We start from the raw sequence: 20,104 nt of genomic DNA on the forward strand, positions 1-20,104 counted from the left end.
TTTGCTGTTGAATTCTATGAGTTTTCTGTATATTTTGGATATTAGCCCCTTGTCAGATAAGTGACTTGCAAATATTTTTTTCCATTTCATAGGTTGTCATTTTATTTTCGTTGATCATTTCTTTAGCTATGAAGAGATTTTTAGTTTATTTTGCTTCTGTTGCTTGTAGTTTATTTTTCATATCCAAAAAAATCAAAGCCAACACACATGTGAAGTAGCTTTTTTTCCTTGTTTTCTTCAAAGAGTTTTATGACTTTAGGTCTTATTATTTAAGTTATCTAATTTAATCCAATTTGAATCATTTTTTTGAATTGTGTAAGATAGGAGTCTAGTTTCATTCTTTTACATGTGGATATCCAAATTTTCCTGGCACAATTTATTGTCCTTCATTCATAGAGTATTCTTAGCTTCCTTGTCAAATATTAGTTGACTGTATATGCTTGGGTTAATTACTGGGTTCTCTCTATTGGGGTGTGTGTGTGTGTGTGTGTGTGTGTGTGTGTGAGATGCCAGTATCCTACTGTTTTGATTACTATTGTTTTATACTTTCTTCAAAATGAAGAAGGGTGATGCCTCCAGTTTTGTTCTTGTTTCTCAAGATTATCGTTTGGCTATTTGGGGTATTTTGTGGTTCCGTGAAAATTTTATGATTTTCTACTTCTGGAAAAATTGCCATTGTATACCTAATAGAGATTTCATCAAATCTATAGATGGCTGTTGGTAGTATTGACGTTTTAACAAAATTCTTCCAGTCCATGAGCATGGGATACATTTCCATTTATTTTATTTTATTTTATTATTTTTTTTTTTAAATTTTTTTTTCAGCGTTTTTATTTATTTTTGGGACAGAGAGAGACAGAGCATGAACGGGGGAGGGGCAGAGAGAGAGGGAGACACAGAATCGGAAACAGGCTCCAGGCTCCGAGCCATCAGCCCAGAGCCTGACGCGGGGCTCGAACTCACGGACCGCGAGATCGTGACCTGGCTGAAGTCGGACGCTTAACCGACTGCGCCACCCAGGCGCCCCACATTTCCATTTCTTTGTGTCTTCTTCAGTTTATTTCATCAATGTTTTGTACTTTTAAATATAGCGATCTTTCACTTCCTTGGTTAAATTTCTTCCTAAATGTTTAATTGTTTTTGATGTTATTGTAAATGAGATCATTTTTTCTTTTTTCTTTTTCAGATAATTTGTTGTTAGTATATAGAAATGCTATTGATTTTTATATGTGAATTTTGTTCCTGCAACTTTACTGAATTCATTGATTAGCTCTAACAGTTTTTTTGGTATTTAGGATTTTCTATATATAAAATAATGTTATCTGCAACAGTGACAGTTTTCTTTCTTTCCAATTCTGATGCCTTCATTTCTTTTCTTTTCCTGATTGCTCCAGCTAAGACTTTCAGTATTATGTTAAATAAAAGTGGCAAGAATAGGCATTCTTGTCTTATTCCTGATCTTAGAGGAAAAGTTTTCAGTTTTTTACCATTGCTTATGTTAGCTGTGAGCTTGCCATATATGGCCTTTATTGTGTTGAGGTATATCCCCTTATACTTAGTTTGTTGAGAGTTTTTTTCTTCTTTTTTATCATGAGTGTTGAATTTTGCCTAATGCCTTTTCTACGTCTATTAAAGTGAAAGATAAAAATCATATGATCTATTAATGTATAACATTGATTTTGTGGATGTTGAGTCATATTTGAATTCCTAGCGTAAATCCCACTTGATCATGATGTATGATCCTTTTAATGTATTTATTTGGTTTGCTAATATTTGTTGAGGATATTGGCATCAATGCTCCTCAGAAATGTTAACCTAAATTTTTCTTTTTTGTAGTGTCCTTCTCTGGTTTTGAGATCAGGGTAATGCTAGACTCTTAAAATGAGTTTGGGAATATTTTCTCCTCTTCTGGTTTTTTTGTTTTTTTGTTTGTTTGTTTGTTTGTTTGTTTTTTAGAAGAGTTTTTTAGAAAGATTAGTTTAAATTTTTTCTTTAAATGCTTGGAAGAATTCATCAATGGAACCATATGGTCCTGGACTTTTGTTTGTTGATCTGATCTCTTTACTAATAACCCAGTCTGTTTACATTTTCTACTTCTTTCTAGTACAATCTTGGTAGGTTTCACATTTCTAGGAATTTACCCATTTCTTGTTGGTTGTCCAACTTCTTGGTATATAATTTTTCCTGGTCTCTTAGGTATCTTTGTATCCTTTTTATCTGTGTATCCTTTGTAATGTTTCCGCTTTAATTTGAGTTTGAGTCTTCTCTTTTTTAAGTCTAGCTAAAGATGTCTCATTTTTTTTTTAATCTTTATAAAACAAGCTCCTGGTTTCATTGACTTTTTTTTCTATTTTCTTTTTGTCTGTATCTAATTTATTCTCTGACCTTTATTATTTCTTTCATGCTAACTTTGTGCTAGTTTGTCCTTGTTTTTCTAGTTCCTTGAGGTGTGAAGTTAGGTTTTTATTTGAGTTTTGTGTTTATTACTATGAACTTTCCTCTTAGAACTGCTTTTGCAGTCTCCCATAATTTTGGTATGCTGTATTTCCGTTTTCATTTGTCTCCAGGTATTTTTTTAGAATTATCTGTTTGAATACTTTGATTTATGGGTTGTTCATTAGCATGCTGTTTAATCTCCACTAATCTGTGAATTTTTCAACCTTCTAGTAATTGATTTCTAGTTTTCTACCATTGTGGTTGGGAAAGATGCTTGATATGATTTCAGTCTTAAATTTACTGAGACTTGTTTTGTGGTCTAACATATGATCTATCCTAGAGAATATTTCATGAGCACTTGAGAAGAGTGTATATTTTGCTGCTGTTGGATAGAATGTTTTGTAAACACCTGTGAGGTCCATCTGGTCTAAAGTAGACTTTAAATCCTATGTTTCCTCATTAATTTTTTTGTCTGGATAATTTATCCATTGTTGGAAGTGGGGTATTGAAGTCCTCTATTATTGCACAGCTGTTTATTTCTCCCTCCTGATCGGTTACTATTTGCTTTATATATTTAGGTGTTCTTCTTTTGGGTGTTAAGTATTTATGAATGTTACACTCTTGCTGCTTTGACAGATTTATCAGTATATAGTGACTTTTGTCTCTCTCTCTCTCTCTCTCTTTTTAAAAGTTAAATTCAAGTTAGTTAATACACTGTGTAGTATTGGTTACAGGAGTAGAACCCAGTGATTCATCACTTACGTATAATACTCAGTGCTTACCCCAACAAGTGCCCTCCTTAATGCCCATCATCCATTTAGCGCCTCCCCCACCCACCTTCCCTCCAGCAACCCTCAGTTCTCTGAATTTAAGAGTCTCCTATGGTTTGCCTCCCTCTCCATTTTTATCTTCTTTTTCCTTCCCTTCCCCTATGTGCATTTGTTTTGTTTCTTAAATTCCACATACAGGTGAAATCAAATCATTTCTTCCTCCAACTGACTCATTTCTCTTAGCAAGATACACTCTAGTTCCATCCACATTGTTGCAAATGGCAAGATTTCATTCTTTTTGATCACCAAGTAATATTCCGTTGTGTGTACACACACACACACACACACACACACACACACACACACACGTACCACATCTCTTTTTTCAGAGGGAGGGAGGGAGAGAGAGTGTGTGCAAGTGAGAGAGGGGCAGAGAAAGAGAGTCCCAGGAGAGGCAGAGGGAAAGGGAGAGAGAAGTGGGGCTTGAGCTCCCAAACTGTGAGATCATGACCTGAGCTGAAGTCAAATGTTAAATGACTGAGCCACCCAAAGACCTATACCATATCTTCTTTATACATTCATCAGCTGATAAACATTTGGGCTCTTTCCCTAATTGGAATATTATTGATAGTGCTGCTATAAACATTGGGGAGCATGTGTCCCTTCAACTCAGCATTTTTGTACCCTTTGGATAAATACCTAGTAGTGCAATTGCTGGGTTGTAGGATAGTTCTATTTTTTTCCCTCCAGGGTACATTTACTTAATTTTTTAAAAATTTATTCTCAAGTTAACATACTGTGTAGTCTTGGCTTCAGGAGTAGAAACATCACATATTTTCCCCACCCCCCATCAACTCTGTTTGCTCTCTGTACTTAAAGTCTCTTTAAGGTTTTGCCTCCCTCTTTGTTTTTATCTTATTTTTCCTTCCCTTCCCCTATAATCATCTGTTAAGTTTCTCAAATTCCACATATGCATGAAATCATGTGATATGTCTTTCTCTGACTTATTTTGCTTACCATAATGCCTTCCAGTTCCATCCATGGTGTTGCAAATGGCAAGATTTCATTCCTTTTCATCGCTGAGTGGTATTCCATTGCATATATATATATATATACACATCTTCTTGGAATATACACATTCCATTGCATATATGCACATCTTAATTCATTCATCAGTTGATGGACACTTGGACTCTCTCCATAATTTGGCTATTGTTGATAGCATTTCTATAAACATTGGGGTGCATGTGCCCCTTTAAATCAGCACCCCTGTATCCTTTGGATAAATTCCTAGTAGTGTCATTGCTGCGTCATAAGGTAATTCTATTTTTAATTATTTGAGGAACTTCCACACTGTTTTCCAGAGTGGCTGCACCAGTTTGCATTCCCACCAGCAGTGCAAGAGGATTTCCCTTTCTCCGCATCCTTACCAGCATCTGTTGTTCCCTGACTTGTTAGTTTTAGCCACTCTGACTGGTGTGAGGTGAGGTCTCAGTGTAGTTTTGTTTTGTATTTCCCTGATGATGAGTGATGTTGATCATCTTTTCATGTGTCTGTTGGCCATCTGGATGTATTCTTTGGAAAAGTCTCTATTCGTGTATTTTGCCTATTTCTTCACTGGATTATTTGTTTTTAGGGTGTTGAGTTTGGTAAGTTCTTTATAGATTTTTGACACTAACCCTTTATTGGATAGATCATTTGCAAATATCTTCTCCCATTCTGTTGGATGCCTTTTAGTTTTGTTATTTTCTTTACTGTGCAGAGGTTTTGTTATCCTAAACAATTTTTTTTTTTAATGTTTGGTTATTTTTGAGAGAGAGAGTGCGAGCCGGGGAGAGGCAGAGAGAGCGGGGACACAGAAGCTGAAGCAGACTCCTGGCTCTGCTTTTAGCACAGCGCCCAACTTGGGGCTTGAACCCATGAAAGTTTTTACCTTGATGAGGTCCCAATAGCTCATTTTTACTTTTATTTCTCTTGCCTTCAGAGACCTATCAAGTAAGAAGTTGCTGCAACCCAGGTTAAAGAGGTTGCTTCCTGTTTTCTTCTGTAGGATTTTGATGGTTTCCTGTCTTACATTTAGATCCTTCATCCATTTTGAATTTATTGTTGTGTATGGTGTAAGAAAGTGGTCCAGGTTCATTCTTTTTTTTTTTTTAATGTTTACTTTTGAGAGAGAGAGAAAGAGAGAGAGAGAGAGAGAGAGAGAGAGAGAGAGAGAGAGAGAGAGAGAGACAGAACACACATGAGCAAGCGGGGGAGGGGCAGAGACAGATGGAGACATAGAATCCGAACAGGCTCCAGGCTCTGAGCTGTCAGCACAGAGCCCGATGCGGGGCTTGAACTCACAAACCGTGAGATCATGACCCAAGCGGAAGGCAGACACTTAACCGACTGAGCCATCCAGGTGCCCCAGTCCAGGTTCTACTTTATGTTGCTGTCCAGTTCTCCCAGCACCATTTGCTAAAGAGACTGCCTTTTTTCTATTGGATATTCTTTCCTGCTTTGTTGAAGTTTAGCTGGCCATATATTTGTGAGCCCATTTCTGAGTTCTCTATTCTGTTCCATTGATCTATCTGCCTGCTTTTGTGCTAATACCATACTGTCTTGATGATTACAGCTTTGTAATATGGGTTAAAGTCTGGGATTGTAATGCCTCCAGCTTTGGTTTTCTTTTTCAACATTACTTTGGTTATTCGGGGTCTTTTGCGGTTCCACACAAATTTTAGAATTGTTTGTTCTGTGAAGAATGCTGGTGTTTTGATGGGTATTGCATTGAATATGTAGATTTGTTAAAAAAAATTAACAATATTTGTTCTTCCAGTCCATGAGCATGGAATGTTTTTCCATTTCTTTGTGTTGTCTTCAATTTCTTTCACAAGCTTTCTATAGTTTTCAGCGTACAGATCTTTTACCTCTTTGATTAGGTTTATTCCTAGGGATTTTATGGTTTTTGCTGAAATTGTAAATGGGATTAATTCCCCGATATCTCTTTATGTTGCTCCATTATTGGTGTATAGAAATGCAACAGATTTCTGTACATTGATTTTTATATCCCGTGACTTTACTGAATTCTAGGATCAGCTCTGGCAGTTTTTTGGTGGAGTCTTTCAGGTTTTCCACGTAGAGTATCATGTCATTTGCGAAAAGTGAAAGTTTGACTTCTTTGCCAATTTGGATGCCTTTTATTTCATTTTGTTGTCTGATTGCTGAGGTTAGGATCTCCAACACTATGTTAAACAGTGGTGAGAGTGGACATCTCTGCTGTGTTCCTGATCTCGGGGGGAAAGCTCTCAGTTTTTCCCCATTGAGGATGATATTAGCTGTGGGCCTTTCATATATGGCTTTTATGATGTTAAGGTATGTTCCTTCTATCCTGACTTTCTGAGGGTTTTTATTAAGAAAAATGCTGTATTTTGGGGCACCTAGATGGCTCAGTCAGTTGGGCATCTGACTTCAGCTCAGGTCAGGGTCTCATGGTTCGTAAGTTCGGGCTCTGCGTTGGGCTCTGTGCTGACAGCTCAGAGCCTGGAGCCTGCTTTGGATTCTGTGTCTCCCTCTCTCTCTGTCCCTCCCCTGCTCGTACTCTGTCTCTCCCAAAAATAAATAAACATTAAAAAAAAAGATGCTGTATTTTGTCAGATGCTTTTTCTGCATCTATTGACAGGATCGTGTGGTTCTTATCCTTTCTTTTATTAATGTGGTGTATCATGCTGATTGATTTGTGGATATTGAACCAGCCCTGCAGCCCAGGAATAAACCCCACTTGATCATGGTGAATAATTCTTTTAATGTACTATTGAATTCGATTTGCTAGTATCTTGAGAATTTTTGCATCCAGGTGCATCAGGGATATTGGCCTGTAATTCTCCCTTTTAGTGGGTTTTTGTCTGGTTTTGCAATCAAGGTAACACTGGCTTCATAGAAGGAGTTTGGAAGCTTTATTTCCATTTTATTTTTTTTATTTTTTGGAATAGTTTGAGAAGAATAGATATTCTTCTTGAAATGTCTGGTAGAGTTCCCTTGGGAAGCCATCTGGTCCAGGACTCTTGTTTGTTGGTAGATTTTTGATAACTGATTCAATTTTCTATTTCTTGCTGTTTGAGTTTTGGGTAGTATGTGAGTGTCTAGAAATTTGCGCGTTTCTTCCAGATTGCCCAGTTTGTTGGTATGTAATTTTTTATAGTGTTCTCTTGTAATCGCTTGTATTTCTGTGATGTTGGTTGTGATCTCTCCTCTTTTGTTTGTGATTTTATCTATTTGTGTCCTTTCCTTGATAAGTTTGGCTAGGGGTTTATTAATTTTGTATATTTTTTCTTCACTGATCTGTTGTACTGCTTTTTTTTTTTTTTTTTTAATTTTTTTTTCAACGTTTATTTATTTTTGGGACAGAGAGAGACAGAGCATGAACGGGGGAGGGGCAGAGAGAGAGAGGGAGACACAGAATCGGAAACAGGCTCCAGGCTCTGAGCCATCAGCCCAGAGCCTGACGCAGGGCTCGAACTCCCGGACCACGAGATCGTGACCTGGCTGAAGTCGGACGCTTAACCGACTGCGCCACCCAGGCGCCCCTGTTGTACTGCTTTTTGTTGTTGTTTCTGTGTCATTTATTTCTGTTCCAGTCTTTATTATTTCCTTTATTCTGCTGGCGTTAGGCTTTATTTGCTGCTCCTTTGAGATCTCCTTTAGGTATAAGGTTACTTTGTATATTTGGGACCTTTCTGGCTTCTTGAGATAGGCCTGGATTACAATGTACTTTCCTCTTAGGACTGTCTTTGCTGCATTCCAAAGGATTTGGACTGTCATATTTTCATTTTCATTTGCTTCCATGTATTTTTTAATTTCTTATTTCACCCATTCATTTTTTAGTAGAATATTCTTTAACCTCCATGTATTTGAGAGCTTTCCATATTTTTTCTTGTGGTCGATTTCAAGTTTCATAGTGCTGTGATCTGAAAATATGCATGGTATGATCTCGATCTTTTTGTAACTATTGAGGGCTGATATGTGACCCAGTATGTGATCCGTTCTGGAGAATGTTCCATGTGCACTTGGGAAGAATGTGTATTCTGCTGCTTTAGGATGAAATGTTCTGAATATATCTGTTAAGTCCATCCGGTCCAGTGTGTCTTTCAAAGCCGTTGTTTCCTTGTTGATTTTCTGCCTAGATGATCTGTCAATTGTTGTACATGGGGTATTAAAGTCCCCTGCTATTATGGTATTATTATAAATGCATTTCTCTATGTTTCTTATTAATTGATTTATATATTTGGGTGTTTCAAGTTGGGGGCATAAATATTTACAATTGTTGGATCTTCTTGATGGATAGATCCCTTAATTATGATATAATACCTTTCTTCATCCTTGTTGCAGCCTTGTTTTAAAATCTAGTTTGTCTTATATAAGTATGGCTATTCCGGGTTTCTTTTGACCTCCATTAGCATGATCAATGGTTTTCTATCCCTTCACTTACAATCTGCAGGTATCTTTAGGTCTAAAGTTAGTCTCTTGCAAGCAGCATATAGATGGATCTCAGGTTTTTATCCATTCTAATACCCTATGTCTTTTGATTGGAGCATTTAGTCTATATATATTCGAGTGATTATTGAAAGATACGAATTTAGTGCCATTGTGTTGTCTGTAGAGTTGGTGTTTCTGGTGATGTTCTCTGGTCCTTGGTATTCTTTGTTGCTTTGGTCTTCTTTTTTTTTCTCTACTCAAAGAGCCCCCCCACCCCCACCCTTAACATTTCTTGCAGGGCTGGTTTAGTGGTCACAAACTCCGTTAGTTTTTGTTTGTCTGGGAAACTCTCTCTCCTTCTGTTCTGAATGACAGCCTTGCTGGATAAAGAATTCTTGGCTGCATATTTTTCCCATTTAGCACATTGAATATTTCCTGCCACTACCTTCTGGCCTGCCAAATTTTCAGTGGACAGGCCTGCTGCTAGCCTTATTGGTCTACTCTAGTCAGTTAAGGACCTTTTGTCCCTACCTGCTTTCAGAATTCTCTATCTTTGTATTTTGCAAGATTCACTATGTTATGTCATGGTGTTGACCTGTTTTTGTTGATTTTGAGGGGAGTTCTCTGTGCCTCTGGGACTTGAATGCCTGTTTCCTTCCACAGATTAGGGAAGTTCTCAGCTATAATTTGTTCAAATAAACCTTATGCCCCCTTTTCCCACTTTTCTTCTTCTGGGACTCATATAGATATTGTTTTGTTTTATGGAATCACTAAGTTTTCTAAGTATCCCCTCATGATCTAATAATTTCCTTTCCTTCTTTCAGCTGCATTATTTTCCATAATTTTATCTGCTTTATCACCTATTTTTGCCTCAATCTTTGTTGTGACTATATTTGGTTAGTTTTGCATCTTAGTTTAGTCTTTTTTGTTTTAGCCTGACTAGTTTTTAGGTCTTTGATCTCTGCAGCAAGGGTTTCTCTAGTGTCTTCTATGCTTTTTTTTCAAGCCCAGCTAGTAGTCTTATGATTGTTGTTCTAAATTCTTGTCCACACTTAGATACAGGATGATTAGAAGCCAGACCTTCAGGCAGCAACTTTTAAAGTATGCAAATAGACCTCTTTTAGGGAAAGGCAGGTTGGGTATATCTGTCTTTTCCCTCTCTACTGAGCATTGGGGAGTAGCAGGTTAAAAAGTATTTCTTTTCTACTATTCTGTTGGATCTGGAACTCAGATCTTAGTGGCCACCAGAGTCCTACTGTAAATGGGTGTACCCCTTGGGCAGCAGCCACAAAAGGGCCACACATGTGTTTACAAGTTCTCTTCAGGATGACACCAGTGTTCTAGAACTGGACAGGGGAGAGTAGGAAGATGGTGTCTGCCAGCCTTCCCAATCTCTAGGGAGTATTGCAGACTGTCGCTGGATATATGCCTGACCCTCAGGCAGCAAATTTTAAAGTAAGCAAGTAGACTTATTTCCAGGAAAGGCTGAGAGCTAGGCATATCTGTCTGGCTCTGCACTGAGCCCTAGGGTGTGGGATAAGCTTGGTGAAGTCTTGCAAGCCTATTAACTGTTTGCTTCAGTCTTGTGGATGCAAATTGTGTTGGCTTTCAGACGTAAATGTTTTGGGGTCCCATCCCTACAGTGGACATCTTAAAAGCTAAGAGACTAACTGTGGGTCCTAAACCTTCACTCAATGAGAAGCTGGGAATTGTGGGTTCACTCCCGATTATGTTGTGCCAGGAGTGGGGCTTATGGTGAGTGTGTCTTAATGTTTCCTACTTAGGTCAGTGTGGGGTTTTCTAATTCACTGAATGTATAAGAGTCACTCATCTAGTTTCTGGATTTCTTTCAGATGGAATTATTCAATGTGTAGTTATAGATTCGGTATGTTCATGGAGGAGGTGAGTTCAAGAGCTTTCTATATTGCCCTCTTGGAGGGGAACCTCTGAATTTTTGTTTATAATAGTTTGGGTTCTTTCAGTTTTTCCATGTGAACAATGTTATAATCTGCAAATAGTTATTTTATCTCCTCTATTCCAATTTTTATACCTCCATTTTTTCCCTACTGGTTGATTGTATTGGCTGGTGCCCCAGAACACTGCTAAATAATTGAGGTTATAGTGGATGATCTTGTCTTGTTTCTGACCTTTACTGAGAATTCTTCTACTATGTCCTAATTAAGCTGACTTTTGGGCTGAGGGAGGGAGGGAGGAAGGGAGAGGAGGCAGAAGGAGAAGAAGGGGTTATTTTGTTATCTTAAAGAAGTGTACATCTATTTCTTTAATGAAGGTTTTATATCAATAATAAGCAGTGATGAAATACACAGCCTGGCTGTGTAGTAGAGTGAATAAGCATTTGATTGAGACATCTGATTTGAAATGAATCTTCCTTTACCAGTCATGGCACAGCAAATCTTCCTGGTATATACAACTATGAGGCCTCTACTTTGTGTCACTAGAGAACCAAGAGAATCTCTTTATGTATTACTCACTGTGCCTCACCTGCCTCTCCCAACCAGTGGTGAGAAGCATGAACACTGCTCAGAAGTATTGTTATCAAAGGAAAGAAATGGTTGCAAAGGAGCAAAGGAATGATTGAATGTTGGTGTATTAGTGTCCTATTGCTGCTGTAACAAGCGCAAATTTAGCAGCTTAAAACAACTCAATCTTACTTTCTTATAGTTCTACAATTCAGAAGTCTGAAATGGATCCCACTGGGCTAAAGTCAAGGTGTTGCCAGGGCCGTGTTCCTCCATGGAGGCTCAGGAGAGAATCTGTTTTCTTTCCAGCTTCTACATGTTGTCTCCATTTTTTGACTCATGGGTCCACTTCTTCATCTTCAAAGCCAGCAACATGGCATATCCCTGATCATGCTTCTACAATCAACTTTTTCTCTGATTCTCTTCGTCTGCCTCTTCCTTCCACTTTCAAGGCCCATTGTGACTATATTGGGGCCCATATACCCCAATACTGGGGCCCACCCCAGCATTAGGTTCATTTAGTTTCCAACCTTAACTCCAGCTGCAACCTTAATTCCCCTTTGCATGTAACCCAACACACTCAGCAGGTCCAGAGATGAGGACATCTTTGGGGATCATTTTTCTGCCTACCATCGGTGGCATACATTTAGGGAGGGTCTGTGGACTCTGAATGGAGGCGACCAAAACTAAGGGAACTACATGAAAAGGAGAGAAGGTGACTAGCGTTGAGGGATGACCGAGTTCTGGTACACTGTGCAAACCAGAAGCCATATGAGCCAAGCCAATGCCTATAGACCCTCCACTGACTTTTAACAAAAATTAATAAATTTTATTTCTTTGGACCATCTTACATTTATAGCAAAGTTGGCAGAAAATACAAAGAGTTCACATCTAATCCACATCCGCATACATGTACAGTCTCAACTGACTTTGAGGGAGCCCTACATGTCCCCTGTGCTGAGGGAGAGGTGATGGTTGTCCTTGTCACCAATATTTGGGGTGAAGTGGATGTGATGCCTGCTCTGGCCTTGATCAGATTCAATTTTGGCTTCTGTATGTGGCCACCCCTTTTTCCAATGACCCAAGGTACTTTCAGGACCCTGAAACAGAAGATAGGATCCTTAATGACTAGGGGGAGCAGAGACAGTAGTGCTGGAGAAAAAGTCCCCAACATCAGTATCGGTGAAGATAATTTCTATGGCACTCATACCAACGTTTAGATTCTTACTTTCCTTTGCTTTATATCAGATAAAGGCAGAATGCAATAACATGTCAAATAATTATCCAATCTGTTATGCCGAGGTGACATTTGGCTGGTTTGAATGGTTGTGGCTTGGAACTGCCGGTACCAGCCAACTGCCAGTGGCTTGGGACTCAAAGGCCAAATCAGGCCTGGGAAGTGGGTTTAGGATTCTCTGTAGTACGAACGGATTTGACTTGGATAAAATTCAAATGTATCGAAGTTGAGGGCCTGGCAGGGTCTAAGTGATCCCAGGGGGAGGGCTGAAGAGCCAGACCCTTTGTTTGATGACTTGGCCACATGGGGTCATATACGTGAAGGGCCAAGCTGGCTTCAGCGAGCTTCCCATGGGAGCTGCCTTTGTGGAGCCTTACAAATAAAGTGTGCCACAGTGAAGTGTGGTACAGTTCAGGGCCAAGGGCTTTCATAGCAAACTCCAAGGGATGGTTTGCAATCTTGGTTGCACCTGAACTAGATTGCATTTAATATTGCTCGACATGAATGGACTGCTGGCTGGGGCTGATCTTTTTGCTCCTTGGAAATTTTCGTTGTAATTGTTTTTCTGCAAAAGACTGTTTACGATGATGCTTTGAACCTATACTTCTTTTTCATCTCAATACCTCTGTCACTTCTGAGACAGTCTGGTGACAGTGTGCTTTAAGTGCTTCATCATGTGTCGCCTGGACTTTTTTCCTTTTTTATTTCACAGGTTTGGTAGAGGGGAGGGGGCCCCTGGACTTAGAAACAATAATAGTTTGTGGTCAAGTGTGAATATCTTGGATTGTTTAATTTGCCTTTGATCTCCAGGAGTCAACAAGATGCTAAATGCTTTATTAATCAATTAATCACTTAAATTTGGGGGTAAATCTAATACCTCATTAAACAGACAGGCAAAGAAAGCCTTATTATCCATTCCTTGTGCCTGTCATAGCACAAAAAGGAACACATGATAGCTTCTCAGGCTGTATTTAAGAGCCTTATTTATCAAAGTAGCAAAAGATCCTGATTTTCATCAGGACCTCAGAGTCCTTGCTGTGTGGACATTGGCTTTCACTGGTGCGTATCTCCCTGTCCCTTTCTTGCATGGGGCCTCTGACAGGCAGGTCTCGGTGCAGAGGCCCAATGTAGGATGTACTGCCTTTCTTGATTGAAAAAAAAAAAAAGTCAAATAGAATACTCCCAGTTTGTTACACGTGTGTTGGACTTTAGCATTTACAAAGCGCCATTATATGTAATATCTCCTAGAGACTCTTCAAATAGAGGAAACTACTCAGTGCTCCTGGGGAGTATTAATACACATTAATATGTATGTCGTATGTGTGCATACATCTCTATAGTATTTGAATGATTTATAATTTACAAAACACTCCTACAAATATATCCTCTCAAGGAGAGGAAGCTACTTAGTGCTCCTGCTCCCTTGGGTATAAATAAATATTAAACTGGGCTTAAGAGCACCAGGATTGCTTCCTCTGTTAAATTAGACTCTTTACTTCAAACTTGGACCCCAGCAGTCTTGTAGCTTCACTGAGGACCGCTGATTTGTGCCAGGAAGGACAGCATTATTTTGCTAATATAAGGCAACTCCTCAACTCTTTCAGAGTTTTCCTTTGATATGCTCATGATTTCTTGCAGCTAGAAGAATAGAGCTTAAAGCAGTAGCTCTTTTGCAAGCTGTCATTAGTCTGCCTTTGGGATTTCCTGCCTAAATCTCTTGCTCTGTTTCCATTTTTAAGCCTCAGGTAAGTGGCTGTTCACTTCAGATACAAGTGAGTGTGTGGTGAGTCAGATGCCTGGTGGACGGATGTGCCTGCCATAGGGTATTGTACATCCATGGACGTCGTTTCTGAATTCCATTGTATTTTCAGAGCTTCATTTCCCTTAGTGGTAAGGTACATCTTTTTCTGACGTTTCTTTTTTTTGTCATCGTGGTTCAATAGAGATTGAAACTACCATCAGGTGCTGAGTCTGCTCACATTTCTTGTCCCCCTCTGCTGCTTATTTTGGGTGCCGACCCTGACCCAGACTCTCTATTTGTTGACCCCTGCTCTACATTCAGAGGCCAATTCAATCTGCCTGTCGCTGGATCAGTGATGATAGTAATTATTCAACGAAGTGAGAATTATTGAAATAACTCTTTATTTGTAAGGCTGTCCATACTTACAGCCTACGTCATCTGCTCTATTCTTCTTAAAAGGTTGACTAACTTTAAGGAAATCTGATGCTGGATCTCAAGAAACACCTTACGCTACACTTGTGAATAATCTTAAAGTTTCTTTGACGTCCATTTTTGCTGCCTTCCTTTAGTAACGGAGCCAGGTGATTTTTAGCCTCCGCTCTCCACTAGGTGGCCTCCAGCCTTAAACTGCAGTTCTCTGCATCCTGTGCAGCTACGCGTGGCCATGAGACTGAGTGTGAGTCAGTGGGATATGAGTGGGATAATGTATGTGACTTCTGGGTTTCTACTTAAACATGTTTACTCTGGCTTCTCTTTTCCCTTCCCACCACCTGTAAAGACAGGAGCGACCTTGTAAGCCATGTGCCAAGGGCAGTGGAGCTGCTATAAGCCCCATTCCATTTTCCCCAGATCATTCACCAGTGGATGGTAGTGTTTGTTGAGTACAGCAGATTGGGCTGTTCTTCAATAGCAATGAGCACTCTTATGACGGAATACACTGAATTTCAGTGAGAGCCCTCTAGAAGGTAGAAGTTATAATGACTGGTGATTGCAACTGGTCCCTGGCCTTCATTCTCTCTTTTGACCAATCCTTTCTGCAAATGGCTGTCAACGAGAGGCCACTCTATGCTTCAAATCTTCAAATCTTGTGCCAGCTCCCAGACACCTGAAGTCCCGAATCCTTAGCATGGGATACATACTCCGTCAGTATTTGTTCGGGCTGAAAATAGAATTCCTGACCAAAAATAATGTAACAGAATTTTTAAAAATTAAAAAAAAATCAGGTTTTGGTCTTGTCTCCTAACAGGGAATCTAGAGGAAGGTGTTTCCTGATGGCTGGACTCTGGCTTGCCTTTGCTTTTGTTCTCTTGCCTTTTTTCTGATAGTTACAAGATGGCTGCAATGAGAGAAGCTTCGTATTCGCCAACCTATCTGAATGTAAGAAGGGAAAGGGGCTCTAATTTTTTTTTTTTTTTTTACCAGGGAGGAAAATCTTTCCTAGAACCCCCTGGCAGACTTGCTCAGACCTCTTTGGCCAGACTGAATCATATGCCAATGCTTAGTGGCAAGTTGCCTGGGAAAGTGAGAATCTATTTTGGAAGAGAAACTCTATTTCTGATGCATAAGGGGAGCCGCCATGACTGTAGGGCAGGCAGTTGAATGTTTGCTCCGAGAGCCTCACGTACTTTCCTGAAGCAAAAATATGACTGTAAGGTGAAACGTAAAAAATTTATTTCCTGTGACATAAGGCTGGTTGCAAACATTTCTTTTGAATTGTTATGATTTATTGGCCAGAACACAACTTACCAAAACAACCTATAGTACAAATTTTGATAATGAGATAAAACAAATAAATTTGATTTTATTGGCAATGTATTTCTTAATGCTCTTAGAACACATATAACAGAAGAGTATTATTTATTTCTGGAATGGGATAGAGTTTAGCTTCAACTGCATTCTGATTTTTATGTTGTGGATTTTGGTTTTGAGTAGCTTAGCTCACGAAAAGAAGTTGACGGAAATGGAAGGCATTTTATAACTGCAAGTTCAGGTGGTTCTTTGGACCCTTCTGAGGTCTGTGCTAAAATCCACCAGGTGATCTATAATAAAAATCAGATTCAAAGTTCCAGGTGGGTGCGAGGCATTCGGGAGAAAGGCAGGTGGAAAGGAGACCCTCCTAAGACCTCCACCAAAGGTTGATAGATCAGTTATCAGCAGAGGGAAGAGGGCAGAGAAAGTTGAGAGCTGAAAATTGATTCTCTTAAAACCATCCGTGCTCAGTGTGCCTCTTGGAAAATGTTTGGAGACCCCAGTGATACATGTACCCCAGTTTAAAGACCACTGACTGTAAGGATCAAATGGGATAGTGCACATGAAAGCCTTTTGTGTGCTGTAAGAGTGTTACAAGTGACATTAATCATAATCTGTTGCATGGTTTGTTATTCCAAAATTGTGGCTACAACCCACAAGGAAAAAAGCACTAAGTACTTCATGTTCTAAGTCTTGAAAGCCACCCACTATCAGGCAAGTCAGCTCCCCCACTGGGCTTGCTAAGAACCACCCCCAACAACCCTCAAGATAAAAAAAGGTTGGAGGAAGGGAGTGAGAGGTCACTTTTTCTGGGTGTGTCGAGTGTGGTTGGAGCAGGTGGGGAAGGTGATGGGAGAGGGTATCCCCTTGTCTTCTGCCTGGGTATCTGTTTTTCCATGGTGTTTGCTGATTAAGTCTGGTCTATGCGAACAGAAGGAAGAGGCTTGGGGGGAGCCACTGTTACCCCTGAGGTCCCTATTCTAGACACATAGAAGACATAACCTGCCCGGGTGCTCTGACCCAGGGGGCCAGACAAAACTGGGGTCTGTAGGTTTGCCAGGCTGCGGAGTGGGGCGAAACGGCTCACCCGATGGTGTGAAGTCACCAGCTAGGGACAGCCAGGCCACAGGGTCACGCCACTGTCAATAGTAGGAGGGAGATGCCTGGGGATGTGTCTTCTGCCAGCAAAGCTTGGGGACCACAAATCAGATCGGTGATAATGACCAATAAAAGGTGGAGAGTGACCTCAGTTCCACCACCATGCAATTGCTACGGATGGAATTGTCTTTTGGCCTTCTTACCCTCTTTCCTAGTCCAATACCTGGAGAACAGGCCCAGGAAAGGGGATGGGAATTCAGGCCACACAAATCCCTCTGTTAACTCCACAAAGTGTTGCTCAGCTTGCAACAACTCCAAGTTCAGGGACATCACCTTGGCAGCTTCAAATCTGCCTGGTGGGACTATTTATACCACAAGAACAGCAAAAGCTAGAGGTCAGTGCTTCTCCCCTTTCTTCCAAGTTGAGATGGGTGTTAGGGTGTCTAACGTCCAGCAGCGCATCACTGACTCCAAGTCCCTGGGCCCAGGAACGTAGCATGTGGTGGCGGGGAAGAATGTAAGTCAAATATGAATCTGTGATTTAAAAATGGACAGGGCTGAGTAACCAAAATGAAACTATGTTAATAATAGAAAGTGATTGAAAGCTGTTAATAGGACTAAAATGTCCTTACCCCGCAGAAGAGTAGAGTTTGGTAACGAATGATGGTACATTCGAAAAATAATCTGTCTTAGGACTATATTTCATAAATTGAAGATCCACAATCAAATTGTACGTCTCCTCTCAACACAACAGTAGATACTAAAAAGGGCCCATTTAAATCAAGAGCTGCTGAACACGGTAAAGTGTCAAGGTCTTAAGGAATTGCTCCCTAACATGATCTAGTGGGCCTCAAGCCTTTTTTCTCCCCTTAGATTTAGCCGCTGTGGCCCCTTGACCACAAAGCAGCCCCGAGGGGTTAGAGGCCTTGCCTGGCCTCCAGCCCGAGGCAGACTCCTGCTTGGCTAAGCTGCTTCTGGCTCCAGAAGTGGATTCTACAGCAGGATCAGGATCACCCTCCCTCTGGTACTTGGGCTAGGCCATTTCTAAGGATGAGCAGCTGTGCAGAGAATTAGTTCTTTTGCAGAACAGAATCCTTTAACGAGACTAATTGTTTTTATAATAGGACTTTCACAGGAGAAGAAAAAACCCCTCTCATAAAAGCAAATGGATTCTCTGCTCAGAATGCACATCTTCTGCCCAGCAGGTACTGAATTGCAGATGGTGTTTTCACATTCCCAACTGGGTATTTAATGAAGAGGGAAAAGGGTCTAGCCTTCCTCCTCTCTCCCTGCCACTAACACTGGCGAACGTACTTCTGTTCCTTGAGATTCACTCCGAGAAGGAGAAAAATCTATTTTAAACAAAGGTAAAAGATTCAAGATTCAGATGGAATTTAAATCCGGTGGGGGAAGGAAACTGCATAGTTGTTTCCAGGCTGACAATATTTTAGGAACCAAGCCTGTTGTCCATAAGCTGCCGATTCCAGGTGATTTCAGAAACACTGGGAAGGCGTCTGTCTGGTTAGGGCTGAGCTCGGCTGACACAGCAGCATAACCAAACGGGATCTATCTTTTCACACAACGAAACGTACGGCGTGGACAGCCCAGGGCCGATGTAGCTCCTCGACAAAGCTACTGTGGGCCTAGGTCCCGTCTAGCTTCCAGCTCCTTCTTTAGTATGGACCGCCTGTACTTGGAGTGTGGCAGGCTGACCTCCCTTCCTCTCGATATTGCTCCCCAGGTGCAGACGGGAAGAAGGGCAACTGGCAGAGTCCAAAAGCGATGGGTCATGAGCCAGGGTTTTTGCTTCTCGCTATCTACCCAAGTTAGTTAAAAACTGCTATTCATAAAAAAAAACCTGCACCCAGATTTTTCCGGCAGCTTTATTCATAATTGCCACTGGAAGCAACCAGTATGCCCTGCAGCAGGTGAATGGATAAACAAATTGGCACATCCAGGTGAAGGAATATTGTTCAGTGCTCAAAAGAAGTGAGCTACAAAGCCGCGAAAAGACACGGAGGGACTTTCAACCCACGTTGCCAAGTGAAAGATGCCAATCTGAGAAGGCTGTGTGTACTGTGTGATTCCGATACCTGACATTCTGGAAGAGGCAAAACTGCGGAGACAGCGAAGTCAGTGGTTGCTAGGGGATGTCGGGGAGAGAAGGACGAATAGAAAGGACACAGGAATTTTAGGGCAGTGAAACTTCTGTGTGAAGCTCTGGTGGTGAATACATGTCATCATACATTTGCCAAGATCCATAGAGTATATACACTGGCAGGAATGAGCCTACTGCAAACTAGACTTCAGATGCGAACGATGGTTTCATGAGGTTCATCAGTTGGAACAAATGTACCACTCTGGGGCAAGCGTTCATGCGTGAGGGCAGCTGGTATACAGGAACTCTGGACTTGGTGCTCAACATGCTGTGTACCTAAAATGGCTCTAAAAATAAAATCGGGTGGGTCAGTTGGTTATGCGTCCGACTCTTGGTTTCGCCTCAGGTCATGATCGCACAGTTTGTGGGACTGAGCCTCGCACGGGGCTCTGTGCTGACAGCGTGGAATCTGCTTGGGATTCTCTCTCCCTCTCCCTCTCTGTCTGCCCCTCCCCTACTCCCCTACTTGCGCGCTCTCTCTGCCTCAAAATAAATACACTTAAAAAAAATCTACTTAAAAAAAAAGTAATGGGCCGATTGAGTCTAACCCTTTTCATCAATAAAATAGTAACTTCTCCAGAAATCCTATCCAGTAGACTTCTGTTTGTATCTCATTAGCCCAAACTGGGTCACATGACCATCCCAGGCTGAGTGACTATTTTATAATTGATTGTTGTCCTTTTTGCCCCCTTCCAGGTTTATTGAGACATAATCAACAAACAGCCCGGCATGTTTAAGGTGTACTGCATAATAATTAATATGTGTGTTATAAATGATTACCCCATTAGTTTAGCTAATATCCATCTCCTATGGTTACAAAATTTTTTTTCCCTAGTAATGAGACTTTACACCCTTAGCAACTTTCAGGTATGCCACACAGCAATACTAATTATGTTCATGATGTTGTATATTCTGTTCCCAGTACTTATTTATCTTAAAAATTTTTTTTTACATTTATTTTTGAAAGACAGAGAGAGA

At 40.5% G+C, this 20,104-nt stretch overlaps 1 long non-coding RNA gene across 2 annotated transcripts in view; it reads left to right on the forward strand.

Annotated features, from left to right (window-relative positions):
* The window catches only part of LOC123383944, a 49,628-nt gene extending 30,109 nt beyond the window's left edge, over positions 1–19,519 (forward strand). Inside the window, exons 4-5 of one of the 2 annotated variants that reach the window (XR_006594392.1) lie at positions 18,093–18,173; positions 18,710–19,519. This is a non-coding gene — a long non-coding RNA (uncharacterized LOC123383944). Of the gene's footprint in view, positions 1–15,543; positions 18,021–18,092; positions 18,174–18,709 lie in introns of those variants that run through there. The other variant, XR_006594396.1, reaches the window with a different exon arrangement.
* Positions 19,520–20,104: the final 585 nt, after the last annotated feature.

Source organism: Felis catus, chromosome A1 (assembly GCF_018350175.1).
Source record: "Felis catus isolate Fca126 chromosome A1, F.catus_Fca126_mat1.0, whole genome shotgun sequence".
Taxonomy (NCBI): domain Eukaryota; kingdom Metazoa; phylum Chordata; class Mammalia; order Carnivora; family Felidae; genus Felis; species Felis catus.